Genomic DNA, 18515 nt, shown 5'->3' with positions numbered 1-18515 from the left:
AGATAAAAGAAATTATTCAGGTAGTGAAGGGAGACGAAAATTTAATAGTCATGGGTGACTGGAATTCGTCAGTAGGAAAAGGGAGAGAAGGAAACATAGTAGGTGAATATGGATTGGGGGGGAAGAAATGAAAGAGGAAGCCGCCTTGTAGAATTTTGCACAGAGCATAACTTAATCATAGCTAACACATGGTTCAAGAATCATGAAAGAAGGTTGTATACCTGGAAGAATCCTGGAGATACTAAAAGGTATCAGATAGATTACGTATTGGTAAGACAGAGATTTAGGAACCAGGTTTTAAATTGTAAGAAATTTCCAGGGGCAGATGTGGATTCTGACCACAATCTATTGGTTATGAACTGCAGATTGAAACTGAAGAAACTGCAAAAAGGCGGGAATTTAAGGAGATGAGACTTGGATAAACTGAAAGAACCAGAGGTTGTACAGAGTTTCAGGGAGAGCATAAGGGAACAATTGACAGGAATGGGGGAAAGAAATACAGTAGAAGAAGAATGGGTAGCTCTGAGGGATGAAGTAGTGAAGGCAGCAGAGGATCAAGTAGGTAAAAAGACGAGCGCTAATAGAAATCCTTGGGTAAGAGAAGAAATATTGAATTTAATTGATGAAAGGAGAAAATATAAAAATGCAGTAAATGAAGCAGGCAAAAAGGAATACAAACGTCTCAAAAATGAGATTGACAGGAAGTGCAAAATGGCTAAGCAGGGATGGCTAGAGTACAAATGTAAGGATGTAGAGGCTTGTCTCACTAGGGGTAAGATAGATACTGCCTACAGGAAAATTAAAGAGACCTTTGGAGAGAAGAGAACCACTTGTATGAATATCAAGAGCTCAGATGGCAACCCAGTTCTAAGCAAAGAAAGGAAGGCAGAATGGTGGAAGGAGTATATAGAGGGTCTATACAAGGGCGATGTACTTGAGGACAATATTATGGAAATGGAAGAGGATGTAGATGAAGATGAAATGGGAGATAAGATACTGCGTGAAGAGTTTGACAGAGCACTGAAAGACCTGAGTCGAAACAAGGCCCCCGGAGTAGACAACATTCCATTGGAACTACTGATGGCCTTGGGAGAGCCAGTCATGACAAAAGTCTACCATCTGATGAGCAAGATGTATGAGACAGGCGAAATACCCACAGACTTCAAGAAGAATATAATAATTCCAATCCCAAAGAAAGCAGGTGTTGACAGATGTGAAAATTACAGAACTATCAGTTTAATAAGTCACAGCGGCAAAATACTAACGCGAATTGTTTACAGACGAATGGAAAAACTGGTAGAAGCGGACCTTGGGGAGGATCATTTTGGATTCCGTAGAAATGTTGGAACACGTGAGGCAATACTAACCTTACGACTTATCTTAGAAGAAAGATTAAGAAAAGGCAAACCTATGTTTCTAGCATTTGTAGACTTAGAGAAAGCTTTTGACAACGTTAACTGGAATACTCTCTTTCAAATTCTGAAGGTGGCAGGGGTAAAATACAGGGAGCGAAAGGCTATTTACAATTTGCACAGAAACCAGATGGCAGTTATAAGAGTCAAGGGGCATGAAAGGGAAGCAGTGGTTGGGAAAGGAGTGAGACAGGGTTGTAGCCTCTCCCCGATGTTATTCAATCTGTATATTGAGTAAGCAGTAAAGGAAACAAAAGAAAAATTCGGAGCAGGTATTAAAATTCATGGAGAAGAAGTAAAAACTTTGAGTTTTGCCGATGACATTGTAATTCTGTCAGAGACAGCAAAGGACTTGGAAGAGCAGTTGAATGGAATGGACAGTGTCTTGAAAGGAGGATATGAGATGAACACCAACAAAAGCAAAATGAGGATAATGGAATGTAGTCAAATTAAATCGGGTGATGCTGAGGGGATTAGATTAGGAAATGAGACACTTAAAGTAGTAAAGGAGTTTTGCTATTTAGGGAGTAAAATAACTGATGATGGTTGAAGTAGAGAGGATATAAAATGTAGACTGGCAATGGCAAGGAAATCGTTTCTGAAGAAGAGAAATTTGTTAACATCGAGTATAGATTTAAGTGTCAGGAAGTCGTTTCTGAAAGTATTTGTATGGAGTGTAGCCATGTATGGAAGTGTAACAAGGACGATAACCAGTTTGGACAAGAAGAGAATAGAAGCTTTCGAAATGTGGTGCTACAGAAGAATGCTGAAGATAAGGTGGGTAGATCACGTAACTAATGAGGAGGTATTGAATAGGATTGGAGAGAAGAGAAGTTTGTGGCACAACTTGACTAGAAGAAGGAATCGGTTGGTAGGACATGTTTTGAGGCATCAAGGGATCACAAATTTAGCATTGGAGGGCAGGGTGGAGGGTAAAAATCGTAGAGGGAGACCAAGAGATCAATACACCAAGCAGATTCAGATGGATGTAGGTTGCAGTAGGTACTGGGAGATGAAGAAGCTTGCACAGGATAGAGTACCATGGAGAGCTGCATCAAACCAGTCTCAGGACTGAAGACCACAACAACAAATGCCTATTCCCTTTCACTGCTTTCATGTGGCATCATATTTTTGGGTAATTCATCATCATGAGAAAAACTATTCATTGCACAAAAGTGTGTAATTAGAATAATAGCTGGATTCCATGCAAGATAATCTTGCAGACATTTATTTAAGACATTCTGGAAATTCACAGTACCTTTGCAATACATATATTCACTTATGAAGTTTGTTATTAATAACCCATCCCAATTCAAAAATATCAGAGAAGTGCATAGCTTCAACACTAAAAGAAAGGATGATCTTCACTATTCTGAGCCAAATCTGTCTTTGGCACAGAAAGGGGTGAATTATGCTGACACAAAAATCTTTGGTCATTTGCCAAATAGCATTAAAAATCTGACAGATATCCAGCCAATATTTAAAAACAAATTAAAAGAATTTCTGAATGACAACTCCTTCTACTCAATAGATAAATTTTTTAATATGAAGTAGTAACTGTAAAAAAATTAATTGTTTCGTGGAAAGGAAACTTATGTTAAAGTGACACATTCTACATCATTACAAAATATTGTATTCATGATCTACGGAACAAGTATTAATGTATGTATGTATGTATGTATGTTCCCAGCAGCTCCCAAGCCCATGGATATGGAAGAGATTTATACTCTTGTCTCAATTCACATGTGGAATTTTCTAGTCACTGTTGTATTCTGTTGTTATGACCCTAATATCTCCAGAGAAGACAACAGTCTAGTTCTAAAAGGCCATACATGTGCACAGATTTATCGACTGGCTGACAAACTGACCAACTTGGTGGCACTCTCCACATGGCTTGATCAACAGCTCGCAGTAATCACAGCACCACCCTTTTTGTTCAGGTTAGATTCACTGAGGTTATGTTGTTAGAAATGCTGCTTGGTTTATCAAAGACACAAAAACTTGGCTTTGCTCTAACTGATTTACATCTGACAAGTCCAGAAATGTGATGAATTCCTTAAGGGAAGCAATTCACCCACACTTCATTACTGAAGAAGCTTAGACCCAATGATTTCCAAAATTATTTGTTATGAGAAATGCTCTTCTGAGCTGTTGAAGCTCATCAAGCCACAGTCAACAAAAGCAGAATACCAGTACTGTCATGAACAAAACTGGGAGGATGGAGAGATTTTTTGCTATGTTATGGTTACTAGCTAATGACAGAACTTATGGAGATTTCTAATTCTGTGCAGCTATATCTCCACAGTCATTGTGAAAAATCGTTCTTGAAACCTGCAGCGTTATTCATAAGTGCCTGAAGAAATGAATCTTTGTAAAGGAAAACAAATTAAGTTCTTACAAACTTTATGAATTTATTTATGTGTGTAGTGCAAAATACATCCCCTATAAGTTTAAGAAATTGATCTGTAATCAGAAGCAGGAAGATTACAAATGAAGGTGAGGTACATAAGTAAAAGGACAGTGCCATTCCCAATACAATCTGCATTGTTGCCAGACCATTCCCTAGTTCAAGGTGACAGTCATCTCCCCTCTCCTGATCACCACTGCTCTAGCCAAAATGGGTGAGTTAAAAATAACGGGAAATTGAAAAATGTGTATTCCCATTGCTCCGGAAAGCTGGTGAAGCATGCAACATTGTCAGGTTTATCCAAAATGGTATATCTAATTTATCACCATTATTAGTGACCTGACCCTTTCAGTCATGCCTTTTCTATGTTATCAGTATAATTTATTACCTAATTATTATAACTGATGATCTGCTGCACCCCCTCTAGATTAGAAACCCTAAAATGCTGGGAAAGCTGCAACAGCATGCATGGTTGCCAGATTCATCTAGCGCTTGCTTTTAAAATGTTGGGAAACTAAATAAAATCAAGATATAATAGAGTACAATAATCACCATCAGACATGAAGCGGGGACTTCAGTGGGAAATTTAAATAGTCCATCTTTTGGAAATGTTTCTGACACATGCATGCCAATATCTGATGTAAAAACCAGGCTATAGAGTACCACAAATACTGTACTAAGTATAAAATCCATGGTAAGTCCAACAATATGATACTGTAGTCAATGTGTTAAAAATTATGATGATGATGATGAAGTCCCATACTCCGAGGAGTGTAGGGAATGATGCGGGAGACCTGCACTGCCGGCTAGGCAAGGTGGTTTGCTATTGCCTTCCTCCAACTGTAAGGGGATGAATGATGATGATGAAAACAACACAACAACACCCAGTCATCTTGAGGCAGGGAAAATCCCTAACCCCACCGGGAATCGAAAAATGGTGGGAAATTTAAAAAAAAAAAAAAAAGAAAATCACTTGCTGCAAGTTTAAAAATGATGGGAAGATCTCTTGTGCAACCTAGATGGTCTGTTTATGTAGGTCATGTATATACCAATAAAGTTCCAAGTTATGGCCTAGACAGGCAGACTCAGCCCAACTGATTGCCTTGTCAGTCTCTGTCAAAGGCATCATTGGACGCAGTAAAGAAGAACATATGGTCAGCACACCACTGTTTCAGTGTTGATGGGTTTCTTGACTTTTGAATCACTACTAATCGGTCAAGTAGTTCCTCAGTTCACCTCAAAAAGCTTAGTACACTCTGTTCCATGCCCCCACAAGGAAAAATTCCTGGCAGTACCAGCAATTGAACCCAGGTCCCTCACATGGCAGTGAGCCACAATGAACCCTCAGCAACTGAGGCAGACTATATGCCAGTATTACATTAAAAACCGAGGCCTTGTTAAAAACACACTATGCGTCACACACTCAAGACATCACTAAATTACACTGTGGAGATGCATAAGCAAATTATACTGACAGCAACTTTTTCCATGTTTTAACAATTACCACTGGTCTCTTTATTTTTAAAAAAAATACCACACAACCCCCATCACCCCCTGCCACCCCCAATATCACCATAGCTGCCCCCATGAGCAGCCACAGGACTCATAAGCTGCAGGGCATTGTGCTCTCACCTGGAGGCAATGCCAGCAACACTCACTGTGAGGTGTTTCAAGATCACCTACCACTGCACACTGGGAAGCCCGTCTCACCATACCATGCGGGTTGCATCAGAGGGCTTTCCATCTTTTTTAAACTTAGGGCAAGTGAATATTTTAACTTCCCACTATTTTTACACATATATTATAATGTCACAGTGCTGGATTTAACTTGAGCAGCTGTGTTTGATAATGAGTCATAAAGTATACTAAGTCTTTCATTTTATACTTAGTATGGTGTCTGGGATACCATGCACTATGGTTTTTAAAACTGATATTGGTGTATGCATGTCAGAAGCATTCCTAAAAAGTAAACTTTTTTAATTTCCTTCTATTTGAACTTGGAACAAGCATGCATAAGTGAATTATTTGAGTTTTTATTTCTCCCTCATAAAAAGTAAGTTACCTCGGATTTTACCACCATTTTTAGGGTTATGTGCCTAAACCAGTAAACACAGAACCCTTATTAGGATAACTTTGTTGTCTGTTTGACTGTCTGTCTGACTGTTAAGACGCCTTTTTCTTAGGAATGAGTAAACATGTCAAGTTGAAATTTATGTCACATACTAAGGTCCACTGTCCCTTGGGACTGTAAAAAGTTGAAGCTTTCTAAGTCAATGCAATCAAAAGATATGGCCATTGGTAAGACGTATTTTGATGCTTGCAAACTCAATTGTCAAAACCTATATGTACTAGAATTGTGAAATTTGGCAAGATACAAGGTTTCACCATACAAGTAAAGGAAAAAAAATAAAAAAATTGTTAGTTTGTTGTTATGTCACCCAGCTCTTTTTTGTTTGGTTATTTGTTATCCAACTGCCTGTCCATATGTCTGTCAAGACCCTTTTTTCTAAAGACATATCAATCTCAAATTTATGTCAGATACTAAGGTCTGTGTCTATTGGTGGTATAAAAAAATTTAAACTTCCAAGTCTCTGTAATTAAAAGATGTCACCATTTGTGTCACATAATTTGACACTAGCAAGCTTACTCACAAAACCTATTGGCTACTTTCTGCTGACCTAGAATCATGAAATTTGGCAAGAAGCAAAGATTTAAGTACAAGTAAAGGAAAAAAATTCTAACAGTGTTAATTTGTAATTGTATCACATGGAAAAAAATTTGTCATTTGTTATCTGATTGTGTCTACCTGTTTGGTAAGACTCCTTTTTCTCAGGAGTGGTAGACATATCACATTGGAATTTATGTCACACTCTAAGGTCTACAATCCCTTGGTGATGTAAAAAGGTTAAGCTTGTGCATCAATATATCAAAAGATATGGCCTTTTTTGTCACATATTTTGATAAAAGTCACTCATCAAAACCTTTAGGATATGTCTACACATATACATATGAGGGAATGAACTATCTATATACATAATTAAGTTTGTACAAAACACTTACAGATGGTTATGTAGTGCAAGTGAGCTGATAATGTCATATATGCAGGCTCATACCACACTATCTATCAAACATCTTGGTAGCCTTTTTTTGGGCCATAAATTATACTAAAGTCTATGCTTCATGTCTTGCAACAGTGACTGCAAGCATTGGATGAATCTGGTAACCATGCTGGATTTTGCAGCTTTCCCTCCATTTTTGTATCATAAATCATAGATGGGGTGCAGGAGGTCATCAATTATATTAACTGGGTAATAAATTACAGCAACAACATGAGAAAAGTGTGGCTGAAAGTGACAGTCATTAACAATAATAGTAAATTAGGTTGGCCATCTTGGATAAATCTGGCAACCATACAGGCTGCACCACAGGTAGCACTAGCCCATTGCTTATATCATGTAATAAATAATGCAACAGAAACATAATAAATGAATCATTTAGCAACTGCAAAGTCCTACACTTCACTGCTCATAACAGCAAGTCTAACAATGGAGCAGGAACACTTTATGATTAAAATACCATCAGCCATATATATTTTGGTTTCTGGATTTTGTTTCCTATAACTTCAAACTCTTCTGTTTATGCTTCAGTTTTTAAGATTTCGTTTCTGATAAGCATCAAAAATAAAACCCAAAAACCGAAATACAAACAGTTGAAGGAATTTTAGTCATAAAATATGTATCTTTTACTGTCTCTGTGTGCCATACGAAACCATTATTGATTCATTAAAAATGAAAGAAATGCTTCATTTCTTGTGGTTTATTGCTATACTCCTTGCACAATGTATGCCACAAACATTGGAAATCTTTTAAACTTCTCTAGAAACTCTGTCACTGACGTTGACATGACAGCACTACATACAGCAGATTTTTTGTGTTAAGAGTTGTGGGGGAAGGACGGGCGGTCAGCTGTCAGTTGTTGAGTGGTCATACCCAATTGCCCAACCGACTGTCTAACAAGGAAAACTGCTGTGTTAGTTGGCCATCAAGCCCACACACTATGTGTTGGTTAGTTGGCCAATAGTGTGTGTGTGTGTGTGTGTGTGTGTGTGTGTGTGTGTGTGTGTGTGTGTGTGTGTGTGTGCGCGCACATGCAAGACACCATTTTATTTCTTGACAGCAAATTTTTTGTGGCTCTTTTACTGCCAGCAAGTGTGCATGCTTTGATGGAACTGAGGGGACATGATTCACATGCAGCATTACTGGCGTTTTATTTTGCCTAATAGTATCCATACAACAAAATCTTCCCATTTCAGGTTTGTATTTTTTATGCTAGACACTACTTGCAAAAAAAAAACTATTTATTGACTAATTAAGATAACTACATTACTAATTGAACTCATCTCCACACCATCGACAGAATGTTTGCTAATAATGTATCAGGGTATTACTATTGCTAAAGAAACACTGCAGTTTACACTTTCTTTTGTTATACAAATAATAAGTTTACCTTCAGTTATGTACCTTGTTTACGTAAGAAAAAGTGTGCAGCTATTACTGAAACACTGTGACAGCATGAACCATTTCAGGAGAGCATTGTTTCCCCATAAACTACACTTTTAATTTATCGCAGTCAATATAGTGTAATTGAGACCTCTACCTGCAAACACTGAGGCCTATATTAAATATTGCAGTTTGAGAAAGCCTATCATCAATTACTCAGAATTTGAAATAAAGTAAATAAAAAAGTTTCAGTTGGTTTTCTCCTGAATGACCTTATCATTTAATGTGCTTGCTTCTACTACTGATACCACATTAACAATGTTGCCTGCTCTTACTTTCAAATAATGGGTAGATGGCATCTCAAAAAAGACACTGTTTCAGCAAAAAAGGCTAGATATAATTGATGTCTCTAGAATTGCTCACACTTTGTTTTCAGAAGTTAAAGTCGACCAAGACATTATAAATATCACAAGATAGCCATTTTATAATATCTAAATATTGTAAAATGACAATTTATATGCTAGGTCTGACAGGCTTTGGTTGGAGGTAGATTTCCATTCTTTTGAAAAAAAAAAAACTTGCTTAATTTACCAACACTAGCTCTTCTCTTTTGCTATCGGAAGTGTTAGAAGCATCTCAATGTTGCAGCACTATTAAATAATGAAACAGAATTTTGTTAAAACCACTCAATAAATATAACTACACATTTTCTATGGGTCCTAAGGGACCATCTTTGCTTTGCCACTCATTTATATAACACAAAATTTTAATTGTAACTGTAATGCTGTACATCAGCACGGTACAATAAATATAGCTGATATTTAAATATAAAATAGGTGCTATACTGAAATTCTATACAATATATAAAATATTTAAAAACTCATGTATGTTTCTGTGTGTCAAAAATAACAGAATTTAGATGTATACTCCAGAAAGTAGACCTCACAGTCCACTGTATCATTAGAAGTAGATGATTCAGAGGTGAATGCTGGATTTGTATCATAAACTTTCTTTGTACTAATTTTTTGAAACAGCTCTTCTGGAAATTTGTAGTTGTTGCTACACCTTTTGTTCCTTGTAGATCCATTCATAGTGTTATGACTGAACTAAGCTTTTTATTTTTAATTCATTGGCTTTAGGGTGATGCCCATGTAGCCATCTCAACAATGGAATCTCAGTTATGATGATATGAATGTAAGGACAACACAACCAGTCCCCAAGCAGAAAAAATTTTGGCCTGGCCAGGAACTGAACCCAGGCCCTTTGGTTAGCAATCAGCTGTGCTGACCAATGTGGACAAAATCAAGCATTTTTACTTTCATTTTATTTATTTCCTTTGTTTTCTCCTCATTCAAGTGGCCATATAATTGCACCAGACCAAGGCAATGAAACAAGCACAATGGCAAATTTAGATAACTCTGCATCTTTATGTTTTGATACTTCACTCCAAAATGAGGGATAGTGTCAGTCTTGGAATATTTGACTGTAACGGTCTGAACTTTTTAAATTTTGTTTGCTGGCAATAAGAACATTTCTGCAACTGGAATTAAAGGGTCTCTTACTATTTTTAAAGCATTTGCTACTGATACAGATGAAATCATTTTGAACATTTTGATATTCTGAGGAAGCCTCTGTTGCATGCAGTGTGACAGTCACCGACCAGCAATAAAATATGACTGCGCATTGGATAAAGGGTTAGGGTTAGATAATGGACACAGCCCAAATTCCCTCAACAAAATTAACGGCTAGATAATCTTCTATTAGACTTCAAACATGAACTAACTCCAAATGCAACCATGTGAGAACCAGTGCAAGAAACAGAACTACTTTTGAACTGTGACACATTTCACAAGACACCTCCACCAGCTGTACCACAAATGATGGTTGGACACACTGTCTCTTTGTACGTGGTTCCACAGCTGGCCTCTTCCAACCACAATATGACTACCAGGTTCACACCTGTGCTACAAGTACCACAGGTCACTACGCCTCTAGTAGCATTTCATTTGGCTATAAGTATGTGTTACCATACACTAGGTGACATGGGTACCTCATAATATCTTATAGGACCTCCTTTTGCCTAGCATACTGCAGAAACACAACGTGGCATGAACTCAACAAGTCATTGGAAGTCCCCTGCAGAAACATTGAGCCACACTGCCTGTACAGTCGTCCATAATTGCGAAAGTGTTGCCAGTGCAGGATTCTGTGCACAAACTGACCTCTTTATTATGTCCCATAAATGTTCAGTGGGACTCATATTAGGTGATCTGAGAGGCCAAATCATTTTCTTGGACTATCCAGAATGTTCTTCAAAGCAGTCATGAACAATTGTGTAGCCCAGTGACATCGCACATTGTAATCCATTAAAAATTTAATTGTTGTTAAGAAACAAGTAGCCGAACATGACCATTTCCACTTAACGGTCCATTCAACTCGATCAGAGGACCCAGTCCACAGCATTATGGACCACCACCAGCTTGCATAGTGCCTCTAGACAACTTGGGTCAATGGCTTTGTGGGGTCTGCAACACACTTGAACCCTACCATCAGCTCTTGCCAATCAAAATCGGTATTCGTTTCATCAGGCCATGATTATACAGTTGTCTAGCATCCAACTGAAGGTCACGAGACCAGGAGGGGCGCTGCAGGTGATGTCATTCTTTTAGCAAAGGCACTGGTGTCATCTACTGCTATAGCCCAATAACGGCAAATTTCGCCACACTGTCCTAATGGATAAGCTCGATAGAGGTCCCATATTGACTTCTGCGGTTATTTCACTGACTGTTGCTAGTCTGTTAGCACCGACAACTCTACACAAACGCCACTGCCCTCGGTCGTTAAGTGATGGCAATTGATAACTGTGCTGTCCGTGGTGAGAGGTAATGCCTGAAATTTGGTATTCTCGGCACACTCTTAACACTATGGATCACAGGATATAGAATTCGCAATGTATCTAGCTCCAACTACCATTCCAAGTTCAAAGTCTGTTAATTCCCGTTGTTCCGCCACAATCACGTCAGAAACCTTTCCACATAAATCATTTGAGTACAAATGACAGGTCTGGCAATCCACTGTCCTGTCATATATTGTGCATGCAATACTACCGCCATATTTATATGTGATTATCGCAGTCCCATGCCTTTGTCATCTCAGTTAACATCCATCATTATGTGCACCGACTGGTCTCTCAGCCTAAACTACCGCCGTTTGGAACAGGATAGTATACCCTCTGGTTCGCAACTATGGAATCTGTTTTCAGTATTGTAAGCATTCTGGATGACGACACCTTGTTCGTGACTTTAGTTTGTCATCTAGCAGAACATGCCAACGTCATCAGTCACATCATATTCGCACCGCCAATTCAAAACAAGTATGACATGGGAAAATCGATTCTTGTGCATCGACTGTCGTTGATACCGGAACAGAAGTAGAAACAAGAAATATACAAGGAGCAGCTCGCAGACAAGACTTCATCCCAACTTTGTCATCAACTGCAGACAATACCTGATGCAAGACTCAAGCTGCATGTAGCTCTGTGGACACAGTGGAGAATGAAACTTCGACCACAATTACAAATGACAATGATCAACCATTGAAAACAATTGTTGTGATCAATAGGGTGTGCAATAATGCAATGCCGTCAATGAATAGACACTGTAGGAAATTCCACGCCCAGAAGCGTGCAGCTACAACCAAATGCCAAGATCACCAATTCGCCATAACTTGCTATATGAGGACGATGTCCCTCTCTCTCCCCCCCCCCCCCCCCCTCACCCCAGCGTGAAGACAGTTCGCACCACTGCAACACCAGCTGGTAATGACTAGTCGAGACAGCTGGTAATGAATGGTCGAGAGCCACCTCCATCTCAAGGCCATTGCTCCTCTGCTATCAATGTCAGTTTGACGATGCCACAAGGAACTGCCATCAGCCTTGTGTTTTTCCAAACTCCACGTGCGGGTTATACTAGGCTCACTGACCCGTGCTAAATCAACAAGTTGCCAACAACCAGTTCATTGTAGGCGTTATGGATGGTGTCAAACACACACCCTGCCACCTCTAACTCTGGACAGTGGACTGTATGTCTACGGCCACACAGGCACAACGACTTCCTGGTGGACATAGGCTTGGACATGAGCATGACACCAAATGAAACCACTTCAACATTTATCACTATGACAGCACTCGAGCTCCACACCATTAATGATTCATGGATCATGATGCATAGAACTGTCGACTGAACCCTGCACCATTGCCTGCTGCATTGTTTCACACGGACTTTCCTCATGACCAACGGCAAGGAACCGGTATAGGAAATCCATTCCTTGCAATATTTCCATCTCTCACCAGACCACCAACCACTACGTCCTGGGACTCTTTTCCTCGACAACACCCTTATCCGGCAGAACAAGGGCATGCCCCACTGTGCATGAGGTTGAAAAAGTCACTACTCCAAAACACGCAAGGAATGTGTCATGAAGGTGGAAAATCTGTTGAGTATGCATCAGCAGTACCTGGTATACTGTTCTATTTCAGATGCACTGCGCTCCGAAAATGAGACACTCTGATGGCGCATAAATGACGCGCCCACTGCCCTTGCACTGGTGCAGGGGTACTACAAAAACCACACAGCTGAGGGTGGGGGAGTGAGCACAGACGAGCCCACCCCATCTAGCTGCGCGCAACTGTCAGAGAACCCAGCATCTGTGTAGGAATTGCCTCGGACACATCTCACACAACACAGGTTAGTATGGCACACTCTGCCTCGCCAAGCAGTGCGTCGAACATAGGCACCCCTTCGATAGCAAATTTCCCGTGGTCCAAGGCGCAACAATGCGCGATCCAAAACGGCACAGTGCACTGCATTCTAACGGATGCCGGCTCGCCAATTCGACACAAAATGTGCCATCCATCACCAGCTAACCTGCACACTGCAAAGGCGGAAGTTGAACTGTTAATGCAGGAATAGTCCACCCTTCGGCAGCCCAAGGGTATCAGCGACAAAACTTATGCGGATGAAAGATAGGAATATCAGATTCTGTGGGGACCACAGAGCTCTCAACTCCCGAACTGTGTATGATAGCTACCTGATATCCAGGACTGCAGGCACTCACTCCCCGGCGCCACTGCATTTAGTGTGATCGAATTTAAAAAGGCATGCCCCCAAATTCCTGTGTACCCAGACAACGTTGCAAAAACATACAATCATACCATTGGCCTGTTTGGATACATCTTCATCCCATAAGGTCTGAAGACTGCAGCCCAAACATGACATCATTTCACAGACTGGAAACTTTTTGAGTTCAACTTCTGATATTGATATTTAGACGATATCCTCATTCCTCTGGCTATACCCTAGCTACACAATCAGCACCTTGAACAAGTTCTCACTTCTTTGCAGGTAATTAATGAATAGATGTCTCAGCTGTGGAAGACTGAAGTAGCCTACCTAGGGTATATAGTAAATGCCACAGGAATTAAACCTATAGGTGACTGAACTGATGTCATCAAACAACTCCATCTCCCTCTGAATTGCCACAAGTTTTGGCACTTCTTAGGTATCTTGAACTTCTAGCAGCATCTGTACTGCTGCAAGCAAAACAGTACCCCAAACCCATGTCCTCACTGGACTAAACAAGCAGGGGAAAAGATAAGATGTTTGGAACAATAAAATGAAGGTTGCATTTGAAATTGCTGAGGATTGTCTAGCATAAGCAATTATATTGGCTCATCCCATTCAGAATGTGCAGCTCACTGTCCCCACAGACCCCAGTGGCACCATAACCGGGGCTGTACTGCAACAAGTCGTGGGGTGCAAGACTAGAAAGCCACAAGCCACTCTCATGTGTCATGGACAGGAGTTGTGGACAGAGGCTTCATTGTGGGTATGGAGTATGAGTTTCAATCAAGGATGATCTTCAAGCATCACTAGCCAGAATTCTACATGGTGAGTCACTAATACCAAAGAAACGTCCCAGACAGGTGAACCCTTGTACTCTGGTTCAGCATTTGAAGGACAATATCCACATCAGTTATACGTGGGTGCTGCCACCCACACCACACTCAGTGTCTAAGGTGTTTGCACACGAAGCATGTCACGCTGCATGATGACACAATTAAACTGGCCTTACAACCACCCTACACAGGACCATTCCCAATCCTCATAACGAATACACACAAATTCAATATCTTGCTCAAGGACAAAGCGACGACTGTCTCGGTCAGCTACTGTGGGTCTTACAGGACAATGATCCAATGAATGCTGACAACACCACAGTAACAGACAACGACAGTAACAGACGACTACAATCCTCTTTGGACTCATAAGGACCTGTCAGTATCAATACAGACCTTAAAAACTTGGAGGCAGAGAACAAAAGCGTCACAGTCTTCAATAATACCTTGGTGGTGGATGCCCACAGGCACACTGCATCAACTTTGAATGCAGCCTGCACTCAGTGAGTCGAACACGCAAATGTGCTACCACACAAACTTGACTGTGCTTCTATTTAATCTCATTTACCAACAGATGGTGCCCTCACAATCATCTGTCCGGGGTTCCAACATGACAGATGCCACTCAACAGTCCACGTGCTGACGGGGATCCACCTGTAGATGCACCACCTCCTCTACTCCAGCCCGCAGTCCTGCGCATCCACTGCGAATCCCATTAGGGCTACACCGGACAGCTGTTGCCCTACCTACACCCTTCCATAAGAACGGCATTAGCGCTACAGGCGACGTCTCTCCAAAAACTTGTCTGGTTGTGACTTGTTTACGCGCCTGCCATTGCACGACTTGTCAGGCATATCTGAGCAACGCTTCTCCAAGAAACGGTCTGGTTGTATCTCGCACATGCACCTGCCAGGGCACTATCAGTCAGGTACATCAGCGCAACGCTTCTCCGCCTTATAGTCCAATCATGTCTCACGTATGTGCCGACCATGGCACGACTGGCCAGGCGACAAAAAGGGAATCTAGCCCCCTTAAATTAACTATGCCAAATCCGAAATTAACCACGCCTATCTCGTGTAGATGCGGGACAAATGCGAAAGAAAAAGAAGAAGATATCAATCTTCAGTCTGAACCTGAATGAGTCTCTTAGTTTTCTTCATCAACCATTTTGCCTAGACGCAAATGCAAACGCAGTTTTAATGCTCACTATGACTGGCTTGCCTTTACACGGTAAAGATACATTAGTGTGATCACCATCTATGTGCTGTAACCACACGCAGATTGCAGGTGGCAGCACTAACAGTGGAAAGTACATAATGTGTGTCTGAGAGTTGCAGAAAACTGCAGTCATGTTACCAGAGAAACGGAGTGATTTATTTGATGTTCAAAAGAGCATGACCATTGGCTTTCTGGCCAAGGGTAGAAGCATTTCCTTAATCGTTAAGTTCGTTAACTCTTCGCATGTTGCCATGGTTAAAGTATACCACACAAGGCAAAATGACACTCTCCAAAACCTGTGTCAAGGCCACTGTAGTGCAACACAGGCCGCCGGCTGGTGTGGCCAAGCGGTTAAAGGCGCTACAGTCTGGAACCGCGCGTCTGCTACGGTCGCAGATTCGAATCATGCCTCGGGCATGGATGTGTGTGATGTCCTTAGGTTAGTTAGGTTTAAGTAGTTCTAAGTTCTAGGGGACTGATGACCTTAGAAGTTAAGTCCCATAGGGCTCAGAGCCATTTGAACCATTTTTGCACCACAGGCCATAGATAAAAGGGGTGAATCACTGCCATGGAGATGTGTACAGGCAAACGGGGTGCAAGTATCGAACAACTGACCACCCAGATAAACCAAGGGGCTGCCGACGGTGTCTTCTAAACAACTGTTCAATGAACGTTGCTGTATATGGATCTTGGCAGCAGGTTCAAAAATGGCTCTAAGTACTTTGGGACTCAGCATCTAAGGTCATCAGTCCCCTAGACTTAGAACTACCTAAACCTAACTAACCTCCATGTCACACAGCTCGCAGTGTATGAGCGTGGTTCAAAGAGCACAAGGATGAATTTATGATACTGTGATACTGCTGTGGCCAATGGACTCCCCGGACTAAAACCCAGTCGATAATCTGTGGGACCATCTGGTTCGGGTTATTTGCACCGTGGATCCTAAGCCGAGAAACCTAGCGCAGCTTGGAACGGCACTGGAGTCAATATGGCTCCACATCCCTGTCGGTACCTTCCAGGACTTTACTGACTCTCTCCCTGCAAGGCTCACAGAGGTCCGTACTGTAAATGGTGGTTAGGTAGGCTTTTGACAGGCGGGCACTTTAATATGACTGGACACCGTATATGGTTCGGGCACCCTACTGGTCGTTGCTCAACATTGAGGAATGTGGTATATGCGTGGTGGGACATAAACATACTTTGCTTCTGATGTAACACGTTTACCGTTCCAGTGTTGTCCATGATGGATAGGTCGGTCACACACTGTACCTTGACCTTCAGGGTCACTTGTTCTCAGTCCTCTAGTTTTGTCTGTCATTTCAAAAGTGAAGTATACGGCACTCCCACTGACATGACTGAAGAACTGGAGCAGCGAATTGTACAGCCCTGTCAAGGTTTATGAGACGATCTGGTGATGTTGGAAAGAATTCGTTGCTCACTGCAGCGACGAGTGTCTTCTTCTTCTTCATCATCTTCTTGAAACGTTTCTAATTATGCAGGTCGTTCACAGAGCCTCTTCCAATCTTCTGTTTTCTCCCATAGTCTACCATTCAGCGTTTCCTCCCTTTGTAGCCCTCTTAGATTCACATCATTCTTGACCTGATCTCTCCATCTCGTTCGATGTCTTCCAAATGGTATTCTCCCAGATTATGTCTATTCCAGAGCTCTTATTAGAAGTCTACCTTGGTCCATTGGTTTAACGTGACCAGATAATTTCATCCCATTTCCCTGTATAGTTTATTTCAGGGGACTGAGTTCAAGCGTGTTTCTTATTGTTTCATTGGTTATCCTGACTCTTCTCCTCTTAACCAGGATTCTTTCTAGAAAGCGTATGCACCTCTGTCGCTTGTATTCTACTCAGATCTTTCCTTGTTCAAGGCCAACAGTCTCATCCATAGGTCAAAACTGATAGACAATATGACTTGTATACCATTATATTTTGCAATGTATCCGATACACAAAGATACAGTTTTGAGCAATTTTCTATCATCTAAGAAATTTCATCTTTGATGTTTCCTTTCTTGGTTAGCTTACTTCCTAGGTATTTCAAAGTATCTACTTCTTTAATATTTTTTTTCGATTGCAACTCACATCCTTCATTTTTCGATAGTTCCTGCTGCTTTTAATTACCTCAACAATTTTAAGCTTGAGCAGTGTTGCCACCAAATATGAGGGCAATACATGGGATAGCTTCTTTAATACACTAATTGCCATTAAAATTGCTACACCACGAAGATGACGTGCTACAGACGCGAAATTTAACCGACAGGAAGATGATGCTGTGACATGCAAATGATTAGCTTTTCAGAGCATTCACACAAGATTGGCGCCGGTGGCGACACCTACAACATGCTGACATGAGGAAAGTTTCCAACCGATTTCTCATACACAAACAGCAGTTGACCGGCGTTGCCTGGTGAAACGTTGTTGTGATGCCTCGTGTAAGGAGGAGAAATGTGTACCATCGGATGAGGGCTGAGTTGGCATCCCTTCGCTTACAGCTGCAGGCGGCGCTGACTTCGGTCGCGCAGCCTGAGGCTGTTGCCAATGTGGGGAGCCGGACTTGGGTATCACGGGGATGTCAACCTCGTCCTGTCTGTCCTCAGATCGGTCTGCCGCTGAGGTTGCCACGGTTGCTGCCCGCAGTGGGGCTGAGCCCTCGCCTGTGGTTGATTGGGAGGTCGTTCCAAGGCGTGGCAGGCAGCAAAAGACGTCCCCGGAGGCTGATCAGAAAGCCTCCCAAGTGCATCTGACAAACAGGTTACAGGTACTGTCTCTGGCTGAGCCAGATGCAGCTGCCTGCCCTGTTTCAGAGGATGATTCTCAGCCCTCAAGGTCCAGGCAATTGCGGAGGGTGGGCTTATTGGTAGTTGGGAGCTTCGATGTTAGGCGCGTAATGGGGCCCCTTAGGGATATGACGGCTAAGGAGGGAAGAAATCCAGTGTGCACTCCGTGTGCATTCCGGGTGGAGTCATTCCTGATGTGGAAAGGGTCCATCCGAAGGCCATGAAGAGCACAGGGTG

This window comes from Schistocerca serialis, chromosome 1 (genome assembly GCF_023864345.2).
Source record: "Schistocerca serialis cubense isolate TAMUIC-IGC-003099 chromosome 1, iqSchSeri2.2, whole genome shotgun sequence".
Classification (NCBI taxonomy): domain Eukaryota; kingdom Metazoa; phylum Arthropoda; class Insecta; order Orthoptera; family Acrididae; genus Schistocerca; species Schistocerca serialis.
This window is presented reverse-complemented; position numbering follows the sequence as displayed.